The 20,706-nt window shown below is 39.7% G+C and overlaps 1 protein-coding gene and 1 non-coding gene across 2 annotated transcripts in view; one reads left to right on the forward strand and one right to left on the reverse strand.

The window, feature by feature from the left end:
- The window catches only part of SLC4A4 (solute carrier family 4 member 4), a 327,443-nt gene that overhangs the window by 11,582 nt on the left and 295,155 nt on the right, over positions 1 to 20,706 (forward strand). The gene's annotated exons all lie outside the window — the stretch shown is intronic.
- LOC123831393 lies at positions 8,098 to 8,244 on the reverse strand. Its single transcript, XR_006787914.1, has one exon. It is a non-coding gene; the product is annotated as a small nucleolar RNA SNORA12 (small nucleolar RNA).

Below are 20,706 nucleotides of genomic sequence, written 5' to 3' on the forward strand. Positions count from 1 at the left end.
ATGGATGCCTTTTTCAACTCATTTTTTTGTATCCATCATATTGAATTAGGAATTTTAAATCTAGATGTTATTCTCATAAAATTTTTGGAAGGTATAACACATATATAAATAAGGAAGAGATATCATTGTACTATATATATTCATGTGTTAAATGCATATTATTTGCCTGAATAAAATATATCCACCTTATAATATAGGTGAAGGCACAATATATTGAAACAGTTTACAATAGATCTTTTATTTATTATGTATGCATAATAACACTTCCAAGATTTCAATTGTCCTTTAGTATATTGATAAACATTACATTTCAACAGATTTACATTATCATCTCTTAATAAGTCTTTTAATACTGTATGCCTGTGTTCCCCCGTGTGTCTGAACCTTATGCAGTCTTACCTAGAATGCTCCCTCAAAGGTTTGGTTTTGCACCTCAAGACACATAACTGAGAAGGATGTGGAAAAACGCACTGCAGATCATGAGATTAACAGAGTGCCTTTAAGTGGACAGACAGACAGACATGAATGCTGTGGTCTTGAACAATGAAGTCTGAAAGGAGACTCACCTAAGCCTATAATGTTGGGAACAGTCTCCCCCAAATCCACAGACATCAGAACTGGGAGGACCACTTTCAACTGAGAGAAAGAGGCTTAACATAAAAGAAGTTTAACTTTATGTAGTGGGTGTTTATGAGTAGCTTTTTACCCCACAAGGAAAACTGGCTTCTTCTGAGAGGAGAAGGCCCAGAGCAAATCTTTGGGGAGATTAAGTTTTCCTACAGTTTAAAACAGAATGTGGGCATGTTTGGTGACTAGAGCTAATCTTTTGGACAATACTCTCTCTTTACCCAGGGCTCTCTTACAGCACTTTATTCAAGTCACTTACCATTCTGTAGAATGATTTTTTATTCTTTGATGTTACTGTCAGATGTCACTGAATGTTGCTTTAGAGGAGTGTGGGCTGACCTCACATGACATTTCCTGTGAAGCTTACCTGCCTCAACATGTCTTATCTTAGCTCTTGACTTTGACCAGATGGCACTGGTATCAGTGCATTTTGATACTTGTGGTTATAAAACGATCAGGTCATTTTAGACCTCCTGATAGAATTTCTCTGAATCAAGTCCACACCTTACTGCTGATACAATGATATTGGGTGTTATCTCTGAACTGAAACCAACACCTGGGGTTCCAGGCTCATTTGGGATAATTCCACTAATCTGAAGTGGTTTGTTTTACCAACTAAATGAAATATATTTTTGTGTGTGCTGGTTTAAAAATCATTGTGTTGGGCACACTCCCCATCCCGGGAAATGCCCATGACTTTTCCTTTCCCTTCTCCTTCCCCCACAGGCATGGATGTCCTAAACTCCAGGGGGGACCCGTGAGACTAGCAACCAGGGCAGCAGTGGGCAGCAGCGGCTTGTCAGGGCTGACCCCCTGAACCTGTCCCCAAGGCCCCCTTCTCTCTGACTTTCTGGAGAGCCTAGGCAGCCCTGCTGTCTCTTTCCTATTGCTTCTTCTGTCCTAAGCCCTTCCTGTTTCATACTCCCCAGCTTTAATAGATGTACTCTCAAAAAAAAAATAAATAAAAAATCAGTGTGTTGGAGAACTTTTTTAGATGTGATATTATGTTCACAAATTAGAGAGCCTGGGGAGCCCAGTGCCATATATTCCTGTTTGACCAACAGCTTTTAGCTTCTGTAATGGAAGGACTTTAGTGTATGGGCTTGACTAACGCAGCATACTTGATGTAAAAACTAGAGCAGCAGAAAAAACCAGGCTAGAGCGTGTGGCCCAGGCTTCAGGCAAGTTTCTGCTTGAGTCAGGAGCTGGCAGAATAACTTTTTAGTTCTGTAGAAACAGCGAGGTATTCAATTCTAATGTGGGTGTCCATGGATATAGGCCCTGACGGAAACTCGGGGACTTGGGGGCACTGTAAGCATGAGCACCAGACAGGTGGGCAGTAGATACTATGAGTTGCACATTTTGTGGAATCAAGAAAGGGTAAATAATATTTGAGGAGCCTGTTTCTGAGAAATTATGAATCTGTCTGCTTAAGTAGCAGGAGTGGTCTGTCTATCTACTGTCATTATATTATGAACTATTCACTTTAATTGTGATTTCTGGTAACTGAAACTTGTGTCCAAACTAAAACTGTCTTAAAATATGTTTTGATGTATATCACTCCAAACTGAATTGCACAGATGTATCTCCTTTCTTAACATACTGAGAATAATCACCCCCTTTGTTCCTCTCTCATGGTTATCATTGTGTGACTCAGCGATACTCTTGGGAATGAAGACGTGTGGAGATATTGCTCCTCCATCAAGTGTTCCCATGTTGTGCTTTATACATTCTTTGGCTTATCCTTTATGTTGTATAGAAGGTGTCTTAGCTGTATTTAAACAGGGATGAAGGGCCTCATTATTTGCTTATATGATGGACAGTGATCCCCAAAATATCTATTTTCATGAGTTGACTATACATATAAGGAGGAAATGTGGTTGTGATTAGAGGCTGGGATGAGGTGGGAAAGAGTGGGGAACAGAGGGTACTATGCTGTCCGCTCTCTCACTGTGGGCCAGGGAGGAGGCCTTGGCTACCTCGAGAGACAGGGGCTGTCAGACAAAGCTGAAGGCCCCTTTTCCATGAGCTAGTCTGGGAGGGGTGGACTAGAAGAGGGCTTTTTCAGGATCCAGGTGGCAGAGTGTGGTTCTGGGGTGATGCACCTTGAGGTAATGATTGGGTGCTTCAGTGTCTTGGAGATTTAGATATTAGGAGACTCAGGAGAGAGCATTTTGAGCACGAAAGTGGCATTCTCAAGCAGTCATTGGCCATCAGTGAAGAGGCACAAGTAAGGACATGAAAGGACATGGCTGACAGACCCTGGAAAAAGACAAGGTTGCTGAGATCCAGTAGTCATGTGGCAAATTTCGTTGTTACCAAGACCCTGCCTTAGGCGGGGTTCCCTGGGAAACAGTTTCTGGTTGTACAGGAAGTTCACTGTGGCTGGCACTTAGGGGTCAAACTAGTGAGGGAGTGAGGGGGCTAGGTCAGACAGAAGGAGAAGTTGAAGTGCAAGTCAGGACCAATGAAGATCTCCACTGGCTGATCCCAGCAGGAGTATACTCTGGAGCTGAGGAGGCCCTGCAGAGTGGCCCCACCTTGAACTAAGGGAGCCAGGCCTTTTACCCATCAACCAGTCATGAGATGCCGGCTGTCCTTGGACAGGAATGTGACCTTGGCTTAGGTGGGTCTCTTTAACTAAGACAGTTTCTGGAGCTGAGCACCCTCAGTTACCAACACTCCCACCAACTGGGGCAGCACCTCTGCTTCAAAGGGGATATCTGGGCTGTGCAGCATAGCACCTAAGTACTTCATGCCTCATGACTTCGGTGACTCTCTGCTACCAGTTCTTCACCCCAACCTACCTCACTTAATTCCTAGAGCTTATGTAAAGTAATATATGTGAAATGCTTAGAAAAGTCTGTAGCACACAGTGAGTGTGATTTAGGTGTGTGTTATAATCGTGTCCGACTTTCTCAGCCCCCACCTTTCCCTTATAGTATGGTTCCTTTAATATTCTATGAGCTCGAAAGCTAATACTCTTTATTATTAATATTTTCTAATTTGTTTTGTAATGGGAAAACATCTGACAATATCTTAGTAAGAAATGATTTAATATAATCTGTACTTTGCACTTTAAATTTTAGTAGAAGAGAGATGCAAAATAAATAATCACTGATGATGAAATTTGAAGGATTGGCACATAGGTTGAATGACATGTTTAGGTGTGTGTTAGTTCTTAGCCTCCCTTAAATAACTTAGATAAGGACCCTCCGCATTAAGGGCAGACCCATCTCTGTGGTTGAGCTACGAAGTGGTTGGATGGTAGCAACTCATGCCCAGGTGAGAGTGTGCAGCTGAGAAGGACCTCAGAGTCTGGGTCTTTGTCTTTCCTGTCACTCTCATTCTCAATCTAAACATTACAACACACAGTCAATAAATATAACATTACCACTTAATTAAATTGCTTCATTTCTTAAACATTTCACAATCATTTTTTTCAATATTTCAATATTTAAGTTGCATAAATATAGAGCAGATCACCTGCAGTGTTTTAGAAATTTGGTTTTGATTCAAAGTAATGTTCTCATGGAGGCTCAGTCCCTGCCAATTCATTTCTCATTTACTTGGGGACATGGCTAATTCCCTTGGACACTTTTTATCTCCTTCATATTCCTTTGGATGGAAAACATTTCATCTGAAATGACTTAATTGCCCCCTCTTTCCTGAGTATGGCAACTATATCATATTAAGTTGCTTGCTTTTAAGAAACTCTGATTTCCCTGTTGACATTAACACTGAGAGAGTTAAGAATGTAAGCCACAAAACACTTCTTTGAAACATAAAGTGTGCCTGTTTTTTCTGTTTGTACCAAGAACCCTAACAGAGCCAGCACAATACAAGAGGAAATAATGTAACCCCTCTTTTGAATGAATTTTTCTAAAGAAGCCTTTCTGTAATCTATTTTCCTCCCAGTTTTAAGTTGCTTACAGCTATTTTCAGTATCTTTTAAAGAAATGAGAGTGCTGAAGTAAAGCATGAAAAACTATCCACATATTCATTAGACAATGATCTGTGAAAGATGAAGATTATATGGGTTCTGTGTAGTGAGCATGAAGCTGAGCAATGAGTAATTTTGTCTTAGCTGGTGGGCATTCACCTGGTTTTTGAGTTGAGCTGCCTGTTATGGGTTCCATGCAGAATTCTGGTCACTTTTGTCATGTGAGCCAGCGGCCTCATGGAGATCATCTTACTCTGGCAACCAGCAGCAGTTTTTTCCTACTGAGATTAGGGATATTGAGCCCATTTGAATGTTCATTGCCACGTGTTCTGGAGAGGGGATGTTTGGGAGGGCTGAAAATGTATACAAGATTTAAGGTTGGTTAATAGATGTATAAATGGCATTAATGTCTAAAGTTGTAAAAAGTCATAATGAAGCCTTTCCCAAAGCAAAGATGACTTTTATAGCTGTGCATTTTGGGGACTGAAATACATGAACCCTCTTTGTGGAGCTTGCTATCATGGGAAATGAGTTCCATATCCAAGAAGATTAGGTCAGTACAGTTTTTTAATCTCAAAACATGAAATTATGACCTTTGTAATATATGATTTCTCACTTTGTAAGAGATGTGAAGTAAAAAAAATAATAGTTTGGACAAAACCATTTAATGTCTCCAAAATGGCCATAGGTATGAATGATTTCTACTTGTATACTGAATCCCAAACCAACCATAACTGTGGTGTGATAGCTGTGCAGAGAATAGCTTCCTAGTGACTCTCCATTTGCACATCACTTAATGCTTCCTCTTTTTTTTTTTTAGGGAACGCAGGTGGGTTTTTATGTGGATTTTCATTAAACATTTGTTAAGAAATATTTTTAATCTTGATCCATTGTTTTAAGTTTTAAAATGAATAAAATCTAACCACAATACATTGGAGATGAGAAGAAAGATTTATCTAACTAAAACACTTTCTTATTCAAGTAGAATAGCTTATTACTTTCACTTAAAGTGCTAATCAAAGTTAATCAAATCTTAGATTTTTCATCTAAATTTGTACATTTAATGCAGTCATGAACAGCTAAGTAAATATGCTTGCTTAAATGATAACTAATAGAGTAGAAGCATATTAAACTAGATTTTAATTATTCTTAAAGTTTTACAAATGAAGTCCTTAGTAAATTTGCTATTTATTTATATCATGTAAATAAAAGGCAGAAGAGGAAAGATATCTAACAAACATAAACTGTAAATTCCAGTGAAACCTCATTATTAGCATTTACATTTTCTCTAAAAACTTAGGACAACTTTAGGGATATTCAAAAGTTGGCCAGAAGGAAAGGAAGGTCCATGTGGGTGTTGGCTGTCTCGTCTACTGGGCTAAGTGAAATGGAAAAAGAAAGCGTGGAGCTATGCTAATGGTTCAGTTTCCAACAATAAACCTGGTGAGTTCACTTTAAGTGCAGTCTGCTGAAAATTGATGATGATTTTTAGCACTTAGCTTCTTATCTCCAAAGCACTTTCCAAATGTTGAATAATTAATTGCCACAACCCCCATGTGGGGGTAGAATATCAAGCATGTCTTTCTGTTTACCAGGAAACCATTATGGTAGAATCTGGAAATGTTGATTTTTATTTTTAGAGGTTTCTGTGCTTTCCAAGGTGCCTAGCTTTTAAAATGCTGCTCTGGTTTTTAATCACCAGGTCATGGGAAAAGTAACCAACGATGCTGAATACTTGAAAACATTTTTTTTCTCGTTGTTCCTTGACAGATCTCACTTTTCATTTCATTTCTGCCTGCTCATCATTTTGCAGTACAATTGTTTAAAAATGGAATATTAAATATCAGTAAGCTTAGTTTCTGCTATTGATATTGTGTCTTTTTACCCGGTAAATTCAGAATTGGGAAATGTGGTGGAACAGTGAGAACAAATCTCAGTGGCAAAAAAATCATATTCCAAAAACATTAAAAAAAAATCCTCACCTGAGAATATATTTTCATTTATTTTAGAGAGAGAGCAAGAGAGAAAGAGAAAAAGAAACATTGATGTGAGAGAAACACCTATTGCTTGCCTTCTCATATATGCCCCAGTTGGGGGTCAAACCCGAAGCCTAGGTATGTGCCCTGACCGGGGATCGATCCCACAACATTTTGGTGTACAGGATGATGCTCCAACCAACTGAGCCATCTGGCCAGGGCCTGAAATCAGTTTTAATAAATTAAATAAATGTGCCTTTCAAAGAACAGTTTTTGTAACTGTAACTTAATCTTGGAGTCTGAGGAATAATGAATATAGACTATGTATGTACTTATATATCTGTTTAGTAGTGTATTATAAACATTTGAGCTGTATGACATACGTAGAGGACAAACTTATATTAAAAAATTAGAGAATGTCCTCACTCTACACGAGGACACCGCGAAAAGCCTTCTGTGAACCAGGAAGTGATCTCTTGTCAGACTCCAAGTCTGCCAGCCTATGGAGCTGTGAGAACCCGAAGTCTCTGTCTTATCCCCACTGAACAGTCCTGTCAGTTCCTTTGGAGGAGGTCACAGTGAGGACGTGGCCACCAGATGAGCCATGAGCTGGAAACTCGTCACCCCCTCCTCTGTCCTTGGAGTATACTTTCCTCTCACCATTCTGTAGTGGGAGTCATTATATGGATATAATGCTGAGACAATCAGATGATGTTGAGACCAACAGGATGGTATACATGATTGAACCCAGTTAAGGCCTCTATGTAAACTTTTAAGATTAAAAAAATTTAGATAATAAGAAAGAATATGAGAGAGGCTAATTTAGTATAAAGTGGATAATTGCACCGGGAGCTAATAAATCTGAAAGGAGTCTGAGAAGAGAGAGGTCTTGAGTGAAGGCGTGACGTGAAAGCCTTGAGTGAAGTGGGTGGCAGAATGTACGTGGGTTGTGGCCTGCCTACCAGACAATACCTGCATTACTAGCCAGACTAATTCCCGGCTTGTTTGTGTTGCCGGTGGCAGGATGTCTACTGATTAACTCTCTGGAGAGATGCAGGATGAAGTCACCTGACTGGCTGGAAGGCTCAGCATCCCTCAGGTTCTCAACCTTTGAAACAGAAAAGAGTCAGGACCTTTCTCCGAGAACAGCTAATCCGTTTATGCTTTGAAAACTCGCAAGATAACAAAGACAATGCTTTGGTGATTATTTCTGATGAATACTGATTTTTTTGTATGCATTTATGAGATTACTTTAAAAGACAAAGCAGAATTAGATTCCTTTCAAGGCCATGAAATTTTAGAAATCAGACTTGTCTACATACTTGTCTAGTGAATGTGGGGATAGGTTCTTAACATTGAGGTCTGGAGTACATGGGTGAGCGTTGGAAGGAGCTCACCCCCAGATGAACCCCCAGATATTGTATGCAGAATTTTTTTTAATAGCAAGTCCATCACAAGGGTGGAGAAATACCCCTCAGCAGAGATTCCCCTCAGGCCAGACGGGCCTAGTCAGCCTGTCTGTAAGGACTTAAACTGACCAGATAGCCTGCCACCCGTCAGGGCCAGTTTCCATAAGTGGGAATGGCTAGAGAGCGGTCTTTGTCATCAAGCCTTTGCCAGCTCCTGTCTAATATATGTGGCAGAGTCAGGCCCATTCGAACACTTAACAAATGTGCCACAGAGAAAACCACTGCAATGTGTGCAGAAATTGTATGTACATATGTTTTTGGAGGAGTGAATCCAAAGGAGTCATGATGTTGCTAAAGCTGTGACATACAAAACATGTAATATTTAATATGGACTAGTGTCCTTTAAAAATGTTTACTTAGTCCCCTCTAAATAACAAAACAAAGTATTAGTTTCCAGCTTTTTACTCCCCTAAATCTAGATGGAAAGGAAATGAGAGCCTATCGGCTTTAGGATATCACTTTTAAAAATCTAATGTTTTTACGTTATCAGAAACATCAGAAAGTGCAGTGATGCTATCACAACCTGTGAACATGGCTATTTAACTACAGTACATTAAATTTGGAAAGGTGGTGATCAAGTCCATCTTATCTACAATCAGTCCCGTGGCTTTCTTAAATCTGAAGAAAGTATGCCTGAAAGGATAAGGCACCTTCAACTGTGCACTTGTAATTTAGAGTATTTTCAAACATGAGGTGTTTTGATAGCATTTGTGTGGGAAACTGCTCACTGGACATGTGACAGAACTCATACAGGAAGTAGGGGAGATCTTTGCCTTGCTGTGTAGTTTCTTTTATAAGCAATGTAGCTGTTTTCCTGAATACTTGTAGGTTAATTTAATTTTTATAAATTTTTGTTTATATGGAATTTTGCAAATAAGATTTTGATTACAACTCATTAGGCCAAGCTTGATATTTAAAGGAGTACTGCACTATAAGAGAATCCATAAATACTAGGGCAAAGTAAGTACAAAAAATTAGGGTTCTTTTCTTGAGTTCATGGTTGGCCTTTGGGAAACAGGGGTTCAATAACCCCATGCAATTATAGCAATATTTTATTTATGTTTATATTTGTATTTTATTCTGAGTTTAGAATCTACAACTTTCATTAGATTTTCAAAAGGTCTAGAGCACTCCCCTCCCCCAACAAAGGTTAAGAATCATTAGCTCATAATGTCAGAATCTTATATTGGGTTGGCCAAAAAGTTTATTTACCTTTTTCCATAAGATGGTTCTAGTAGTGTTGAGTTGTCTTTGGCTTCATTCAAAACAATTAGATTGTATTTTGATGGCTGTCATATCAGCGTGCATTTAAAACAAACATCAAAATTGGTGAATTTTTGTGCCGCCATTTTAATATTGAAGATGGAAGAAAATATACAACATTTTTGGTATATTATGCTTTATTATTTCAAGAAAGGTAGAAATGCAACTGAAAAGCAAAACAAGATTTATGCAGTGTATGGAGAAGGTACTGTGATTGACTGAATGTGTCAGAAGTGTTTTTGCAAAGTTTCTAGGTACTATTGACATTTGGGCCAAATAGTTCTTTGCTGTGGGGCTGTCTTATGCACTGGAAGATATTCAGAAGCACCCTGGCCTCTACCCCCTAGAAGCCAATAGCGAGAGAGAGCCAGCATACTCAAGATATCCAAATCAATAAAGTTATTGGTAAAAATGAAAATTATCTTTTATTTTATGGAAAAAAACAAACGGACTTTTTGGCCAACTCAATATATACTTATCTAAAAAGAAGCTTTCTACAATTTTGAAGATTTTGCTCAACTTCACAAATTTAAACATGTTTATTGGTAAGAAATAAACTGGTACAACAAAATGGAGTTTGAAAGTGTTTAGGGCTGCCCTGGTCTGAATGTTTGTGTCTCCCCCACCTGAAATTCAAATGTTGAAATCTTGATCCTCAAAAGTGATAGCATTAGGAGTTGGGCCTTTGGGAGGCGATTAGGCCGTGAGGGTGGAGCCCTTATGACGGGGATAAGAGCATGGTCAGCATTGTGGCCCAGGGAGCTGAATGGAATTAGTGCTCTCACTGGAGGTCCCACAGAGCTCCGTCACCCCTTCGCCCTGTGTGAACACAATGAGAAGTCTGCGACCCGGACGAGGGCCCTTACCTGACCATGCTGGCACCCTTTTTGATCTTGGACTTCAGCCTCTAGAACTGTGAGCAGTAAATTTCTGTTGTCTATAAACTCCTTGTCTGGATATTTTACTGTAGCAGCCTGAAGGGACTAGTACAGTGGTTAAAAGTTCTGCAGATCTATTGTACAACAATGTAAATATATTTAACACTACTGAACTGTACACTTAAAAATGGTTAAGATGTTAAATTTTAGTTATGCATTTTGTCATCACAATTTTAAAAAATGTGTTTAGGGATGAATATGGTGCTTGATAAATATGTATTAGATTTAACAGATGTAGAAGAAGAAAAGCAAGAAAGATGAAAGTAGTCGCTCCATTATCTTGAGGGTCTGAGACTGAATATATGGGTTGAAATCTATGGATAATCCATGAATCTAATCATGACCAATAGTTGGAGCCATTTCAGCCATGAAATACACATTCATTTTGATTATTTAAAAAAGAGAGAGAGAGAGAGAAGGTGGTTTGTTACCCTAGGGATTGGTTTGGGTTTCATTGCCTCTGGCGTAGTTGTCTCCTGAAGGTGTGTCATGCTTTGGTTAAATCCTCAGGCTCTTGCATCAGCCCAGGTGGTCATATCGCTCTGCCTTTTAGGACTGTGGTCTTGGGCAAGTGACTCAACATCTCTGTGCCTCTCATCTGTAAACTAAACGTAACAATTATACGGATCTCATAGAGTAGTTGTGGAAAACCAAATGCTGTAGTACTGGACTTAGTAATTGCTAGCTTATTACCACTCTTGGAGTGATGCCTGCCAATAAGATAATAAGATACTATAGGCTGAAATGACAGTAAGAAGAAATAAGGTGTTGGCTGTATTCCAAACACCATAATCATCCCTTGAATAAATGAGAATTGACAGTTTATGTCATTGACACCAGTCTGAAGTCTCATGGAGATGTTTCATTTGATTTAAATGTCTAGACACATGAGTCTTCCAAATAGATTAATTCTTAGTTTATTAATTCACAATTATAAAGATTAAAAAAAATCTGTATCCATGTGTGAAGGTAAATTTGTAGAATATGCCTCCACATACTTAAAGGAAAGTATGTGTATAGGTATGAATCACTATTAATTTTAAAATTAAATATAATTTCTGCCCTGGCCAGGTGGCTTGGTTGGTTGGAGCATTGTCCGGTACACCAAAAGGCTGAGAATCTGATTCCTTGTCAGGGCTCATACCTAGATTGTGGGTTTGATACCCATTTGGGGTGCATGCAGGAGGCAGCCAGTCGATGTTTCTCTCTCACATGGATGTCTCTGTCTCTCTTTCTCCCTTCCTCTTTCTTTAAAAATCAATGACTCTATCCTTGGAGGAGGATTAAAAAAAATAAATGTGATTTCTCATTGTCAGGTGGATATTTAACTTTCTTTTTTCATACATGCACAAATACATACACACTAAACAAGGATCACTGACTATGGGATAAACTTGAAAGTGCTGAAATCAAATAACTTAATGAGTAAACTTACTTTTCATCTTTCTGCAGAGGTAAAGGAAGCTCTGGAAGAAAGTGCCGCAAAATTTGCTACTTCACATTCTCCATGAACCATTTCATGGTCTCCCAAACAATGTTGTATTTCGTGAAAACTTCATGAAAACTTTTTTTTCTTTATGCAGAAAAAAATTAGTGCTTGGGTTCTATTTTTATCTTATTTTCATTTACATTTGAGTTTGAACATTTTTTGGAAGGCTTCCTTTCTCTGAGAAATTAAAATAATATGATATAATAAGCTTATTATAACATATCTAGATATATTATTGGCCAATTAATATCTTCAGAATTAAAAAAAGATTATTGGGAATGAGATTTGACATTACATAGTTTATCACATTACATTAAAAAGGCTGTATTGTGTAGAAGCAAATTTGGTTCATCTTTCAATCTGATTTAATTATCGATTATGGTTCTTTTTTTCTAGTGTGATGTTTGCTTTTATTATTATTATCTGGACTCTTGAATTTGAAATCACCTTCCTGTTTATGACTGTGTAAAAAGCAAATTAATGCAGTTAAGTTGGGTTCTAGGATGTCTGGATCAGGTTTCCAGATCCTTTGTATAGTCTCTTGAGGATTCTAGATGGCACTCAGATAACTCTCCCTTGGGTCTAGAGTGATTGATGATACATGACCAAAAAAAGTTGACATGAGATGAATATTTCTCAGTTTTTATTTTTAGAGTTTGTAGACTTGAAATTGAGTAGTAATTAGTTGGTGTATTTGCTTATGAAAAACAGCTTAAGTGTCAGCAGAAACTTTGAAATCTTTGATCTTTATTCAATGCTAAAAAAAGTCTGTGTCAGGCATCTTTTGCCTTTGAGGTTCATTCTGCATGATCCAGATAAGTTTGGCACAGGTGACTTCACATGACCAGGACACATAGTTATTTTTCAATGCTCAGTGTAGAATGCACATCCAAAGGACTCCCTACATGATTTGTGCTATCGGATGCAATATGTTAAATTTTTACATTCAGAATGTTTTTCTTTGTAATTTATCTTGGGAACATTTATTCATTTATAGATTCAGGATGAATGCATCATATACTTTTACCACAAAACATCTTCACAAAATGGTTTATATTTTCATAATTACCTCCCACTTTTGCTTTGTTTACTCCTACAGGTTTTAGGGTTGGGCCGGATATTGGAAAAGGATTTATAGTTTATTTGCTGTTCACGATGTAGAGACATAGTAATTTTCCTGTGATTCTATACCATGGTAAATTTTAGATCTGTCATTACCATGCTTTATTTAAAATAAGGAGTTTTTGTATTCCACCGCCGAATCCCCAGGCAAGTTGTGCAGTTAGTGCATGAAAGCTTATCTTGTTCCTTAGATTCTTTTATCAGGGAGATAGGAAGATATTTTGGGTCTAAAACAGAAAATACTAACAACAAATTTCTGTCCATGTTATTGAGAATATGCTAGCAAAATCTAGCAATGACTTTAATGTTGCTGCATTCTGAAGTTTTAAAAATCTGAGTATGTTGAACACACCTTCCTGAGAAATGTGAGCTTGGACCTGAAGAGATGGAACCGTTCCCAAAGCAAGCAGATAAACTTTTACAAAGCTGTTGCTATTAGAGTGGAACATTTGGCGATTTAAAGTCACATTTCCCATAATACATATCTTTATTATGTTCTTTGGTTTGGAATCTTTTGGGTTTTTTCCCTAATGTTCTATGCCCTGAGCTTTGGTTTCTCACTTGGTTAGATTCAGGGTGAAAATAGTCACCGTCCTATGTTTTGTCCTCAGGATCAGGAATGGGTTAAGGCAAAGCTGTGTTTGTCTGGGAAAGCTTTATGGACGGGCCTGTCCTCTGGGGCTGGGGAGAAAAGGTGGGGTTGTCCTTGCTTAGAGCAGAGAGGGTGCACAGCAGTACTGACCTAAATTGGTAAGAGGGGATCACCAGAAACGGGAGAAGAGCTAAGAGGTCCTTACGACTAAAATTGGGTCCACAGGGCAGAGCTGTATATGGGTGAGGAACTAAGAGATGTGGACGTTTGAGGCAGAGGTTGAGACTAGGTGAATAAGGAGGTGGTGAGCTATATTCCAAAATGGTAATGAGATTGCCTGAGTGTGAGTGTGTATGTATGTATGTATGCATGTGAATAGGGTACTAAGGTTATTTCGGCAGGCCAGGTCACAATAAAGAGCCTGGGATGGGATGGATACTAGAGATTCAAGGAGAGTGACCGCTATGAGGCCAAAACCCCTCTAGCACTGGGGGAAAGTACAGTCAGCCCTCCGAACTCTGGGTTCCACACGCGTGGATCCAACCAACCTTAAACTAACAGTACTCGGGAAAAAAAGTTATGTTGTTGCTGACATGTAGGGATGATTTAGAGTACACAGGAGGATGTGCGTAGGCTATATGCAAATACTACTCTATTTTATGCAGGGAACGTGAGCATCCTTCAGTTTTGGTATTTGAGGATGTCCTGGAACAAGTCTCCCATGAATGCACAGGGATGACTGTACCTAAAAATGAGAGAAGTAAGTCTAAGATGTGGTGAGATCTTGGAACTGTGTGTTATCTTACACATACTGTGTTGCTATCCTGCATGTAATTTGTACCTTCCTTTATCCTTATTATTATTAGTAGTATTAAAATTTTGCCTCATAAACCATTGGCCCACAAGTGCAGCTCTTGACATGTTAGAAGGAGCTCATATAGGAGAAATAAGGGATCCTATGTTCCTATTTTAGAATTGGAGATGAGAGACCTCTGCTTCCAGTCAGGTGGGCTTGAAGTCAGGGCCTTCTTTTGCCACCACACGACTCGTTCTTGCTGTGGAGTACTGAGTTTCACTGCCCACCAATTGCTCTTTAGAAAGCCATTTCCGTGGTTGACCTTATGATTGTGCAACTTACTGTGTGTTGAAGATGCAGTGAGAGAGGAAATGGTGAGAAGGAAATCTCCCTCCTGATTGCTTCCCACTCAAGCTGCTCCCCTGCAGTGTCTTTGTGATTGTTCTCTTGGCACTGATGCCTTCATTACTTTCTTTATCTAGTGCCCAGGCACCCAGAACTCCGGTGAGACGTGTGATTGGCCTGTGTGGAGACCTGGGCTGTGCGGGACTCCCACCTTGGCACCGACTGATTCTGTACTGAGGGGAGAAGTGCCCTCAGCTGTGGCCTCCTAACTTGGTTTACACAGTCTGTACACAGTACTTCAGAAAGTGTGTCATCCTCAGCCTGGGATGACGCTGGCCAGCAGCCGTTAGCAAAATAATGGCCCCATGGGGAAGGAAGAGCATCAAGAGGGAGTGCTTATTCAAGCCACTCCAGGCATGCAGTGGAGTTTGTAAGCTGTTAGCATTTCCTGATCAAAAAGTTGGTAAAGTGGTCCTAGCTGGGTGGCTCAGTTGGGTGGAGCATTGTCTGGTACACACTGAAAGGTTAATGATTCCATTTCCGGTTAGGGCACACACCTAGGTTGCAGGTTTGATCCCTGCTTGGGGTATATATGGGAGGCAACTTACTGATGTTTCCCTCTCACATCAGTGTTTCTCTCTCTCTCTCCCCCTTACTCTCTCTGTAACAGCACTAAAAATATCCTCAAGTAAAGATTTTAAAAAAGTTAGTAAAATGATGGATTGGTTTACTAAAGCTTCTGAATCTCACGTCATAGAATGTTTAGTAAGTAATGATATTTTAGGGCACACTGGATAAACAGTCTAGCCATCTTGTGTCTGGAGGTAACCGGTCAGGGCTCTGGCTATGCCTTGCCCTGCCCAGTAGCCCCTGGGAATGACAGGTGGACATCTCAGTCCATCTGTAACTTATTCCCAGCACACCGGATGGGAACCATCAGGATTCACAGTTGACACAGTGGCTGCTAGTGGAATAAATTTTACACTATGAACTTGGGTTATGATTTTGCTTCTGCTATGATTTTATTGATTGCTTGATTGATTTTAGAGAGAGAGAAGAAGGGAGAGACATAGTGTTGTTGTACTACTTATTTATGCATTCATTGGTTCTTTTATTTTTTAGTTCTTTTTTCTTTTTTTCTCTTTGCATTTTTCTCATTGGTTGATTCTTGTATGTGCCCTCCTGACTGGGGATCAAACCTGCAACCTTGGTGTATCGGTATGACACTCTAAGTCACTGAGACACCCTGCCAGGGCCTGCGATGATTTCTTTATGTTCTTTGAGCCTCCTTTGTTTGTCTTGTCTTATCTAGACCCAATATGATACCTATCTTCTTAATAGCTCCTAGTCATGTTGAGGAAATAGGCAGTGTGAGTACATTGAATGTAATACCCTATATATGATTAGATTGGTATCATAAAACCTTGAAAGTCATTTCATCTGTCCTGTCCTCTACTCAATCTTCTTGATTGTATAGAGCAGATGAAAACACTACAGATGGATTTGGTTATTTCTTTTTAATTCATTAATTTGCTTTTGACTGCTTTTTGTTGGCTTACTGAGAACTTTGGATTCTGGCCCTGTCCAAGGTACAGATGGTTATGCTTTCCAAACATCTTGTTGTAATAGTGCTCATTGAAAATACTCCACACACTGCTCTCAGTTTCACCATTTTCAACACCATTGATTTGGTCCCTGAGAGGAAGCTGATGCTTTTCCACTGATACTCTGGGTCTGATCCTCCAGGGAGCCTCCATCCACTGGTACCTTTCCCAGGTTACTAAGGAGGGAGGACATATCAAATGAACTCTTGTGCTGGGCACTTTCCCAGCCAGGAAGGGAGAACATGGGTTTTTTAGTCAAAATGATCTGAGTATGAATTTGCATTCTTCTCCTCAGAGGCACTGTGCCCTCTTTATAGCACTGAGGCTGGGTTTCTTCCTGTGTGTGAAATGGAGCTAGTAGTACCTCTAGCACTTGTGTGTTGTGAAGATCACAAGTAACCTGCCTATAAGGACCAGCAAATAGTGGGTACACAGCAAAGTATATGAGGAGGGACCCCCCCAAAACCGGAATCATCTTCTGGAGGGCAGGCCCCCTGTAGTACTGGCTTCCCCCACTAGGTGAGTGTTCTAGGAGCCTATCTGTATCAGTGTACCAGCTGGTGTTGTTGTGAGAGGCTGCGTTCAGCTTCAGTGAATTTTTTTTTTGACTACTCTTTCAACATGTTTGCCCATTTCATGATGGGTGATTTACAGGCACACCTGCACACATCATGCTGAGTGTTCAGCAGTTTCTGACCAAAAATGGCATGACCCCTGTGGCCCACCCTTCCTATTCACCCAATCTTGCCCCAAGTGCCTTTTATTTTTTGTTTCCCTGAGTGAAAAAAGTCCTCAAAGGGAAACATTTAGCTGATGTGGAAGAGGTGAAACGAAAAATGGCAGAAGCACTAAAAGGCATCAAAATTAATGAGTTCAAAAACTGTTCTGAGCAGTAGAAAAATGTCTTAATAGGTGTACTGAGTCAGTTGAAGAGTACTTTGAGCCCTGGCTGGCATAGCTGAGTGGCTTGAGTGCAGACTGTGAACCAAAGGGTTACAGGTTTGATTCCCAGTCAGGACACATGCCTGGGTTGCGGGCCAGGTCCCCAGTGGGGGCCATGTGAGAGACAACCACACATTGATGTTTATTTCTCTCTCTCTTTCCCTCCCTTCCCCTCTCTAAAAATAAATTTAAAATTTTTTAAAAAACAAAACCAAAAACAAATGGAGAGTACTTCGAAGGTGACTAAAGTTTAAACATGTAAGACTAAGTACACAAATTTTTATAAATAAATCCTGGGCTTTTTGGGTTCACCCTCCTACATATCGTTATTATTGAGAATTCTTTAATGTCCGAGTCAGTAGTTTTATAGCACAATAGAAGTTGTTATTGCTCATCTACCAAGTTTGTCATTTCTCTTTTAGGAAATCATTAGTTTCAGAAAATCAGTTCTTACCAAAGCTGTGTAAGTTAAGATGCTCGTACACACATTTTTGTCTTTTCTGGTCTCTGTCCCTCAGTCACTTCTGTTTTTATTTTTGTTTTATTCTGATTTAAAAAAACTGGCCCTTGGAATCATTTTCAAGTTTTTTTCCTGGTCAAAAAATTACACAGTTAGGTCTGTGTTTCACAGGGTGACCACCTTCCTGAAATACTTGGCTGGCCAGTTCCCCATCCTCCCCACATTCCCAGTCAGTTTTCTGAGAGTTATCAGCATGGTTAGAAATTTGATCTCTGGTGTATCAGGAGGTACATGCTTGATAATTTCTTTCCTTGATGCCCCTGTACTTTACGTAAACTCTAGAAGAGGGACGCTTCTCTCATCCTTTGTTCCTGGCTCCTTCCCTGGGACTCATAAGCTTAGGACAGACTTTGGAAGAACTGTGGGGTGGTTAATCCTGTTTTATGTCAAGGAGGAGGCAGGGCGAGAGAGAGTGCTGGAATCAGGCAGAGCTACTTTTGTATTCTCTCTCTGCCAGTTGCTAGCAGTGTGACCTTCATGAACTTGGGCCTGTCTGGGAAAGTTAAGGACCTTGCTGCATAATAACACCGACTCCCTGAATAGTCTGGAGCTCTATGGCAAGTAGCTATTAGACACTGTGCTTTCGTGTTTGTATTGCAGTAGCTTCCCCACAGTTGAACAATGTACACATTACTAAACCCATTTTCAGATGAGGAAATTGAGACTTGGAGAGTTAATAACTTGAATTACATTCATTTTGTAAAATTCTTTACTAATCTATTTTAGAGAAATTGTGTGCGTGGCATAAGGTCAGGAGAATCAGAATTGGGCAAGAAATACCACTTCCGATTTGCCCAAATATCAAAGTTTCTTTTTATAAAGTAGACTAATCTTTGCTGAGATAGACTAATTAGAGGTTTCTACTAGTGAAAGGGCTGCCAGTGCTAATGAGAAAACAGTGCATATCAATAGTATAATGAAACAATACATGATTTGGCTACTAACAAAATGGCATTCTATAGTGTAGCATGGGCAATCTTTATCTGTGGGTGCTTATTATATGCTCGCCTTTTCAAAACCCACTGTAAACAGAAATGATTCTATGAATGTAAGGGAAACGGGCAATGCTCATCATCACTTTCATTTGGTTTAAGAGTGTCACTATTTGTACTTAGCTGGACTTTCTGGGTGTTAACCGTTGGTTTTACAGAACTGTAAATAAGCACGGGCAAGAAGACTTATAAACCAGACTCAGAGGTCTCCATCAAGGCTGGACCATGGTAGTGACACTGACTGGCATTGTTTTGCCTTCTCCTTTCAGCTTGGCTGCAACTAGTAAGAGGGGAGGACTGTGAATGCTGAAACAAATGGAGATTGGAGGGAAAGTAATCTTCATTTCTTCCAAGAGTCTTCATGGCAAAGGGAATTTTCTTCTGATATTTATTTATTAATTTTTATTTTTGCTTTCTTTTTTGTTTAATTTTATAATTTTTAATGACCTTTTTAATGATTTTTTACTTTTTTGTGTGTATATTTTCTTTCTTTAGATATTTATTTTATTTTTTAATATATTTTATTGATTATGCTATAACAGTTGTCCCATTTCCCCCCTTCACTCCTCTCCACCCTGTATACCCTCTCCCACCCATATCCCCCCCTTAATCATGTCCATGTGTCATACTTATGAGTTCTTTAGCTTCTACATTTCCCATACTATTCTTACCCTCTCCCTCTCTATTTTCAACCTACAATCTATGCTACTTATTCTCAGTACCTTTTCCCCCTCTCTCCTCCTCCCACTCCCTGTTGCTAACCCTCCATGTGATTTCCATTTCTGTGGTTCTGTTCCTGTTCTAGTTGTTTGCTTAGTTTCTTTCGGTTTTGCTTTAGGTGTGGTTGTTAATAATTGTGAGTTTGTTGTCCTTTTACTAAACATGTTTTTTCTTTATCTTCCTTTCTTAGATAAGTCCCTTTAACATTTCATAAAATAAGGGCTTGGTGATGATGAACTCCTTTAATTTGACCTTATCTGAGAAGCACTTTATCTGCCCTTCTATTCTAAATGAAAGCTTTGCTGGATAGAGCAATCTGGGATATAGGTCCTTGTCTTTCATGACTTGGAATACTTCTTTCCAGCCCCTTCTTGCCTGTAAGGTCTCTTTTCAGAAATCAGCTGACAGTCTGATGGGAACTCCTTTGTAGGTGACTGTCCCCTTATCTCTTGCTGTTTCTAGGATTCTCTCCTTCATTTTTACCTTGGCTAATGTAATTATGATGTGTCTTGGTGTGTTTCTTCTTGGGTCCAACTTCTTTGGGGCTCTCTGAGCTTCCTGGACTTCCTGGAAGTCTATTTCCTTTGCCAGAATGGGGAAGTTCTCCTTTATTATTTGTTCAAATACGTGTTCAATCTGTTGCTCTTCCTCTTCCCCTTCTGGTACCCATATAATTCAGATGTTGGAATGTTTAAAGATGTCCTGGAGGTTCCTAAGCTTCTCATCATTTTTTTGAATTCTTATTTCTCCATTCTTTCCTGTTTGGTTGTTTTTTTTTTCTTCCTTCTGGTCCACTCTATTGTTTTGAGTCCCAGTTTCCTTTCCATCAGTATTGGTTCTCCGTGCATGTTCTTCATCTCTTTTATGGTAACCTGCATTTTTTTCATGTAATTTGCGCTCACAATTAACCAATTCTGTTAGCTCTCTGATCACCAGTGTTTTGAACTGTGCATCTGATAGATTGTCTATCTCTTGGTCGCTCAAAAGGATGAGTCCTGGGGCATTGATCTGTTCTTCTGTTTGAGACATGTCTCTCTCTCTCTCTCTCTCTCTCTCTCTCTCTTTTTTCTTTTGGTCTGGTTGCTCCTGTTAAGGTGGGGGCAGAGCCTTAGGTGTTCACTGGGGCTGGGCACCCCAGTTGCTAGATTGTGACGTTGTATGTGGGGGCAGGGGTGGGATCGGGAGGGAGCAATGGCGGTAGCTCCGTTCTCCTGGGACCTCAGTCCCTTCTCTGGGATCCTAGGTTGCGCGCTCTGCCCTGGTCCACAATCTCCACCTCACTGGGTCCACCAGCTGCCACTTGTGAACTCAGGCTCCACCTTCTGCGATCTTGTGCGCGCCAGATGCCTTATGCGCTCCTGGTTGCCT

Source organism: Phyllostomus hastatus, unplaced genomic scaffold, assembly GCF_019186645.2.
Source record: "Phyllostomus hastatus isolate PE091 unplaced genomic scaffold, TTU_PhHast_1.1 phas_scaffold_1674, whole genome shotgun sequence".
Taxonomy (NCBI): Eukaryota; Metazoa; Chordata; class Mammalia; order Chiroptera; family Phyllostomidae; genus Phyllostomus; species Phyllostomus hastatus.